This window comes from Trichoplusia ni, chromosome 6 (genome assembly GCF_003590095.1).
Source record: "Trichoplusia ni isolate ovarian cell line Hi5 chromosome 6, tn1, whole genome shotgun sequence".
Classification (NCBI taxonomy): domain Eukaryota; kingdom Metazoa; phylum Arthropoda; class Insecta; order Lepidoptera; family Noctuidae; genus Trichoplusia; species Trichoplusia ni.
Genome location: NC_039483.1, coordinates 10,922,230 through 10,928,957, shown reverse-complemented (window position 1 = coordinate 10,928,957; position 6,728 = coordinate 10,922,230). Strand labels below are relative to the sequence as shown.

Below are 6,728 nucleotides of genomic sequence, written 5' to 3'. Positions count from 1 at the left end.
CGTTCGCGGTCAGCTGTGAGACGCAATTCCCTCTCAGTGTAGGTTTCTGACTCGCGAGACAAAATATGACGTTCGCGGTCAGCTGTGAGACGCAATTCTCTGTCAGTGAAGGTTTCTGACTCGCGAGACAATATATGACGTTCGCGGTCAGCTGTGAGACGCAATTCCCTCTCAGTGTAGGTTTCCGACTCGCGAGACAATGTATGCCGTTCGCGGTCAGCAGTGAGACGCAATTCTCGTTGTGACGCAGTTTCAGCATCTCGGGATAACACATGTTGTTCTCGGTCAATGGTAAGCCTCAGCTCTCGTTGAGAAGAGCTTTGAGACGCCCGTGATGTAGCTCGTCTCGCTCTGTCAGCTGCTAATCGCATCTCTCTCTCTGGAGAGCTTTCATTGGCTCGAGAGGTTGAGGCACTAACTCTCATAGAGTTTAACCGATGTGCTCTTTCCTCTGCCGATTCTTGAGAACGCGCATTTCTCATCCTTTAGCATCTCTCGAATTTCGAGATAAAGATGGTCGTTTTTTAGGTGGCATTGTGTATTTTTAATCGACGGTAACTGAAGCTACCTTACACTTACAATTATATATAGTTATTATGTAATAATTACGAAAATAAACTATAAATATAATAAAACACTACCAATTACGAAAATAAACTATTAATTCAATTAAACACTACCAAAATAACTAATATAATAATAACGAAAATAAACTATTAATATAATTAAACACTACCAATTACGAAAATAAACTATTAATTTAATTAAACACTACCAATTACGAAAATAAACTATTAATTCAATTAAACACTACCAAATTACGAAAATAAACTATTAATACAATTAAACACTACCAAAATAAATAATATAAAAATTACGAAAAATAAACTATTAATACAATTAAACACTACCAAAATAACTAATAGGTGTACCTACTACTAATACTATTAATCTAATACCTATTATATAAACTAACAACAAAACAATTCAAAGACTAAAAGTCGTGCTGATAAGCACGGTTTGCAAATGACAATTATTGATTGTCAATAAGGTCGAACAGTCTGAACGTCTATTCGCATCAACAGCCAAATATTGTATGACGCTCGAGCGCGGACCCCCCGCCTTTTTATACCTCCCGCCACGACGCGCGTCGAGCGCGGCAACCGATACACAAAAATAATCCTTATAGCATGACTCTGTATTCACGCGCGATTTCTTATTATTTCATGTATAACTTTGGTGTTTCTACACCGATTTACATGATTCTTTTTTTATTGAATAGGTAATAATGTTAACTTTTTTAATTGGGGATGAGTGATAGTGTTGTAAACGTTAGAGTAGACAAATACAATCAGAAATCTCCGAATTGCTAAGCTATCGGGAGTTTCACGTGTTATTGTGAGTCAACCATAAAAGTTAGACATATGCTGTCGAGGAATATTTTTTATATAATTTTAGGGAGAATATTTCCGTCATACATGATTTCTATGTAGCTTTAACCTATAAGCCTGCACACGTGACGGAAGCTTAAAAAATGGAGTAACTTACCCCGTTTTCCCAATATTTCCCTTCACTGCTCTGCTCCTATTGGTCGTAGCGTAATGAAAAGTATACTATAACCTGCCCAAGAGTATGAAGAATAATTGTGCCAAATTTCGTTAAAATCCGTCGAGTAGTTTTTGTTTCTATAACGAATATACAGACAGACCAGACAGACAGACAGACAGACAGACAGACAGACAAAAATTTTACTGATTGCATTTTTGGCATCAGTAGCGATCCCTAACCACCCCTTGATAGTTATTTTTTAAATATATTTTATGTACAGAATTGACCTCTCTACAGATTTATTATAAGTACTAGCTTGTGCCCGCGACTTCGTCCGCGTGGAATAGTGACTTCCGGAAGAAAAGTATAGATAGCTGTGTCCGCGACTCCGTCAGCGTGTAACTCCTTGTGTATTAAGTAATGTATTGGTAATATTTATTATTATTATTTATATTGGTAATATTGTTTAGATCACGTTCACATAAGGCTTAACCCTTTATAAGACACAGAACTTAAAAATATTTATAGCTTTTAAACTTTATAATAATGTGTTAAGGTTCAAATTCTGGTGGCAATATAAGTACCACTGCCTTATAAAGGTAAGGTAAAGGTACCTATAAAACGAAAATACTTTAGTGCAAAGCTTCCGGGTAAACTATATTGAAAGTTGACCCGTCCGGCACGTGAACATAAAGACTTTTAGAACTGCTAACACGGGAAAGAGCAACATACAACTGACCATGTGAGAAACAACTGTCACTGAGATCTACTCCAGCAACACGAAAAGTCTGCCCTTGAGCCTTGTTAATTGTCATTGCATAAACACACCGATACTGGGAATTGCGTCCTTTTAAATTGGAATGGAAAATTATTTGGTATTAAGGGTATTCTGGGAATAAAGACGGTTTCTCCTGCACCGCAACCTGTTAAAATTTGAGCCTCGATTATATTTTGTTGCAACTGGGTTACTTTTAGTCGAGTTCCATTGCAAAGTTGTGGTGGTTTTAAATTTCGGAGCATAATAATCGGTATCCCAATTTTTAAACAAATTTCATGAGAGGGAAGTCCGGGCATATTTAAAGAATTTAAAAATTCTATCGGGTACCTAATTAGTGGCTTCTTGTTCATCGACCATTCTATTTATTGATCTATAAACTTTGCTTTCCCCCTGTATATTCGACAGTATTTTGTTATTGATCTCAGATGCCTGGTCATTGCGAGGAGTTAAAATAGATCTTTCGCATAGCCAAGAATTGTCCCTATTTAATATATTTGTTACGTCACCGTAAACCGACGATATAAGATGTGGTTGAGATTGCACCATACAACATAATTCAGGCGTCAGTATAAGTTTTCCTTGGTGTAGTTGTGGATAGGTACCTTCACCAATCTTTAATAATGTGTCAGAAAATTGACTATCATCCGGGTTATCTCCAGTTCTCACTCGCATATTTATAGTCAAATGCACCGATTGTATATCTCGCCATAAATAAGAGCTTTTCAGGCAAGCCCTAACCTCATCAGCTCGGGTTCCCCGTGGTATTACCGGTAAGGTTTGTCGGAAATCACCACAAAATAAAACCGTGATACCGCCCATTGGTCGATCATTTTGTCTTATATCCCTTAAAGTTCTGTCTACCGCTTCTACTCCTTTTCGATGGGCCATCGTACATTCATCCCATATGATTAAACTACACTCGCGTAATACCTTAGCTTTGTCGCTATTTCTTGAAATACTACAGGTTGGATTTTCCGTGCGATCTAAATCAATTGGTATTTTAAACATACTGTGAGCAGTTTTACCTCCTGGTAGCAATGTTGCAGCTATCCCTGATGAAGCTACGGCAAGAGCAATTTTACGCTGATTTCGAACATAAGCCAATATTAATTTAGTCAAAAAGGTTTTTCCAGTTCCTCCAGGTGCATCTAAAAACCATATTGTTCCCAAATTATTTTGAACACTATTGCACACGCGGTCATAAACTGAACGTTGTTCTGCAGTCATCATTGGGACACCGTTTTCTAATGTTGTCAGCAGTTCCGTTAAATTATAACCAATCTCTGCGGAATATTCCCTATTAGTTACCTCTCCGACTGAGGTTGGTGTTGGCAAACCATATTCACAGAGTGATTTACCGCCTACTGCTGTTAAGTCATCCTGAAGAGTTCCGGTGGGTCTTCGAATGAAGGCAAATTTATTTTACCTGTAGAACAACAGAAACCAGCTGACTCCTTACTCCACTTTGAAGCATTACAAAAACGACATACCACGTTCATATCGCCTATTACAGAAGATGATCCATAATCAATTGTGAGGTTATAAGCAAACCCACTTTTATATTTGTCGGACCAAGCCACCGAATTTCTAGATTGATCTTCTATGTGTAAATCTAAGTTATTAAGGCTATGTCGAAATCTGTCTGCAGTAAGACGGGCCTCTCGCTGTTCGTCCGTTTCAAGAGACCGAATATTTTCGATTCTTAATCTTTCATTAGACAAACTTACTGATCGTTCTTGTCTCAAAGAATTATAATATTCGCGTACCGACTCTAGTCGTTGTTCATGCTCATGTGCGTCTTCGAGAGATCGAATAACATTATGGTGCACCCTATCATTTGTCAAACGGTCTTCATATTGAGTTAAAGTTTCAGATTCTCGAGATAAAATATGACGTTCGCGGTCAGCTGTGATACGCAATTCCCTCTCAGTGTAGGTTTCTGACTCGCGAGACAATATATGACGTTCGCGGTCAGCTGTGAGACGCAATTCCCTCTCAGTGTAGGTTTCTGACTCGCGAGACAATATATGACGTTCGCGGTCAGCTGTGAGACGCAATTCCCTCTCAGTGTAGGTTTCTGACTCGCGAGACAATATATGACGTTCGCGGTCAGCTGTGAGACGCAATTCCCTCTCAGTGTAGGTTTCTGACTCGCGAGACAATATATGACGTTCGCGGTCAGCTGTGAGACGCAATTCCCTCTCAGTGAAGGTTTCTGACTCGCGAGACAATATATGACGTTCGCGGTCAGCTGTGAGACGCAATTCTCTGTCAGTGAAGGTTTCTGACTCGCGAGACAATATATGACGTTCGCGGTCAGCTGTGAGACGCAATTCCCTCTCAGTGTAGGTTTCTGACTCGCGAGACAATGTATGCCGTTCGCGGTCAGCAGTGAGACGCAATTCTCGTTGTGACGCAGTTTCAGCATCTCGGGATAACACATGTTGTTCTCGGTCAATGGTAAGCCTCAGCTCTCGTTGAGAAGAGCTTTGAGACGCCCGTGATGTAGCTCGTCTCGCTCTGTCAGCTGCTAATCGCATCTCTCTCTCTGGAGAGCTTTCATTGGCTCGAGAGGTTGAGGCACTAACTCTCATAGAGTTTAACCGATGTGCTCTTTCCTCTGCCGATTCTTGAGAACGCGCATTTCTCATCCTTTTAGCATCTCTCGAATTTCGAGATAAAGATGGTCGTTTTTTAGGTGGCATTGTGTATTTTTAATCGACGGTAACTGAAGCTACCTTACACTTACAATTATATATAGTTATTATGTAATAATTACGAAAATAAACTATTAATATAATAAAACACTACCAATTACGAAAATAAACTATTAATACAATTATCCCCTTATCTTCCCGTGGGTGTCGTAAAAGGCGACTAAGGGATACATTGGCCAAATATGTAGATAATGTGCCAACGGAATCAAGGTCAGAGAAGGAAAACTCAAAAGAAACCCTGTGCCAACCCGTCTAGCCAGCGTGGCACCAGTAGGCTAAATACCTCCATGAAGAACGCACCAGGAACCAGGCCCCTAGTCCCCGGCAGCCCCACTAGTCCTGGCCACGGTAGCAGCCAGATAAACGGTGGGGCAGGGGGTGCTAAGAATCTCCGGCAGACGCCAGGCTACCACCCCAACCGACCACTGGCCCTGGTAACACATAACGTGCGCACTTTGAGGACAGACGAGAAACTGGTTGAACTGGAAGAAGTATTGAGCAAGTTGTGTTGGGACGTAATAGGTTTGTCGGAAATCCGTAGAGAGGGTGAGGATACGATAACCTTACAGTCCGGTCACTTGTTCTACTTCCGGGAAGGAGACAGAAAGTCCCAAGGTGGTGTCGGGTTCATCGTCCACAAGTCTCTCAAGAACAACATTGTGTCCATCGGAAGTGTGTCGAACAGGGTAGCGTACCTTATACTCAGAATATCCAAGCGGTATTCGCTGAAGGTCATACAGGTCTACGCCCCTACAAGTACACATTCTGATGATGAGGTGGAAGCTGTGTATGAGGACGTAAGTAGAGCCATACACAACACCAAAACACAATATACTGTTGTTATGGGAGATTTCAATGCAAGGCTGGGCTGTAGAAGTGATGGTGAATTGAAAGTGGGGCAATTTGGTTATGGGCAGAGGAACTCCAGGGGACAGAGGCTGGCCGACTTTCTGGAAAAAGAAGGACTCTATATGATGAATTCTTTCTTCCAGAAGCCGCCTCACAGGAAATGGACCTGGATGAGTCCCGACGGTATGACCAAAAATGAGATAGACTTCATCATGAGCAACAAAAAACAGATATTCAATGATGTCTCTGTGATCAATATGGTTAAAACCGGAAGCGATCACCGCATTGTGAGAGGCACATTGAATATCAATGTTCAACTCGAAAGATCGCGTCTGATGAAGTCTACGCTCCGACCGTCACACTTAAACACTACCAAAATAACTAATATAATAATAACGAAAATAAACTATTAATATAATTAAACACTACCAATTACGAAAATAAACTATTAATTTAATTAAACACTACCAATTACGAAAATAAACTATTAATTTAATTAAACACTACCAAATTACGAAAATAAACTATTAATACAATTAAACACTACCAAAATAAATAATATAAAAATTACGAAAATAAACTATTAATATAATTAAACACTACCAATTACGAAAATAAACTATTAATACAATTAAACACTACCAAAATAACTAATAGGTGTACCTACTACTAATACTATTAATCTAATACCTATTATATAAACTAACAACAAAACAATTCTAAAAATAAACTATTCAAAGACTAAAAGTCGTGCTGATAAGCACGGTTTGCAAATAACAATTATTGATTGTCAATAAGGTCGAACAGTCTGAACGTCTATTCGCATCAACAGCCAA

At 39.5% G+C, this 6,728-nt stretch overlaps 1 pseudogene; it reads left to right on the top strand.

The window, feature by feature from the left end:
* Positions 1 to 5,174: 5,174 nt before the first annotated feature.
* LOC113494909 lies at positions 5,175 to 6,275 on the top strand (annotated as a pseudogene).
* The last annotated feature ends 453 nt before the right edge of the window (positions 6,276 to 6,728 follow it).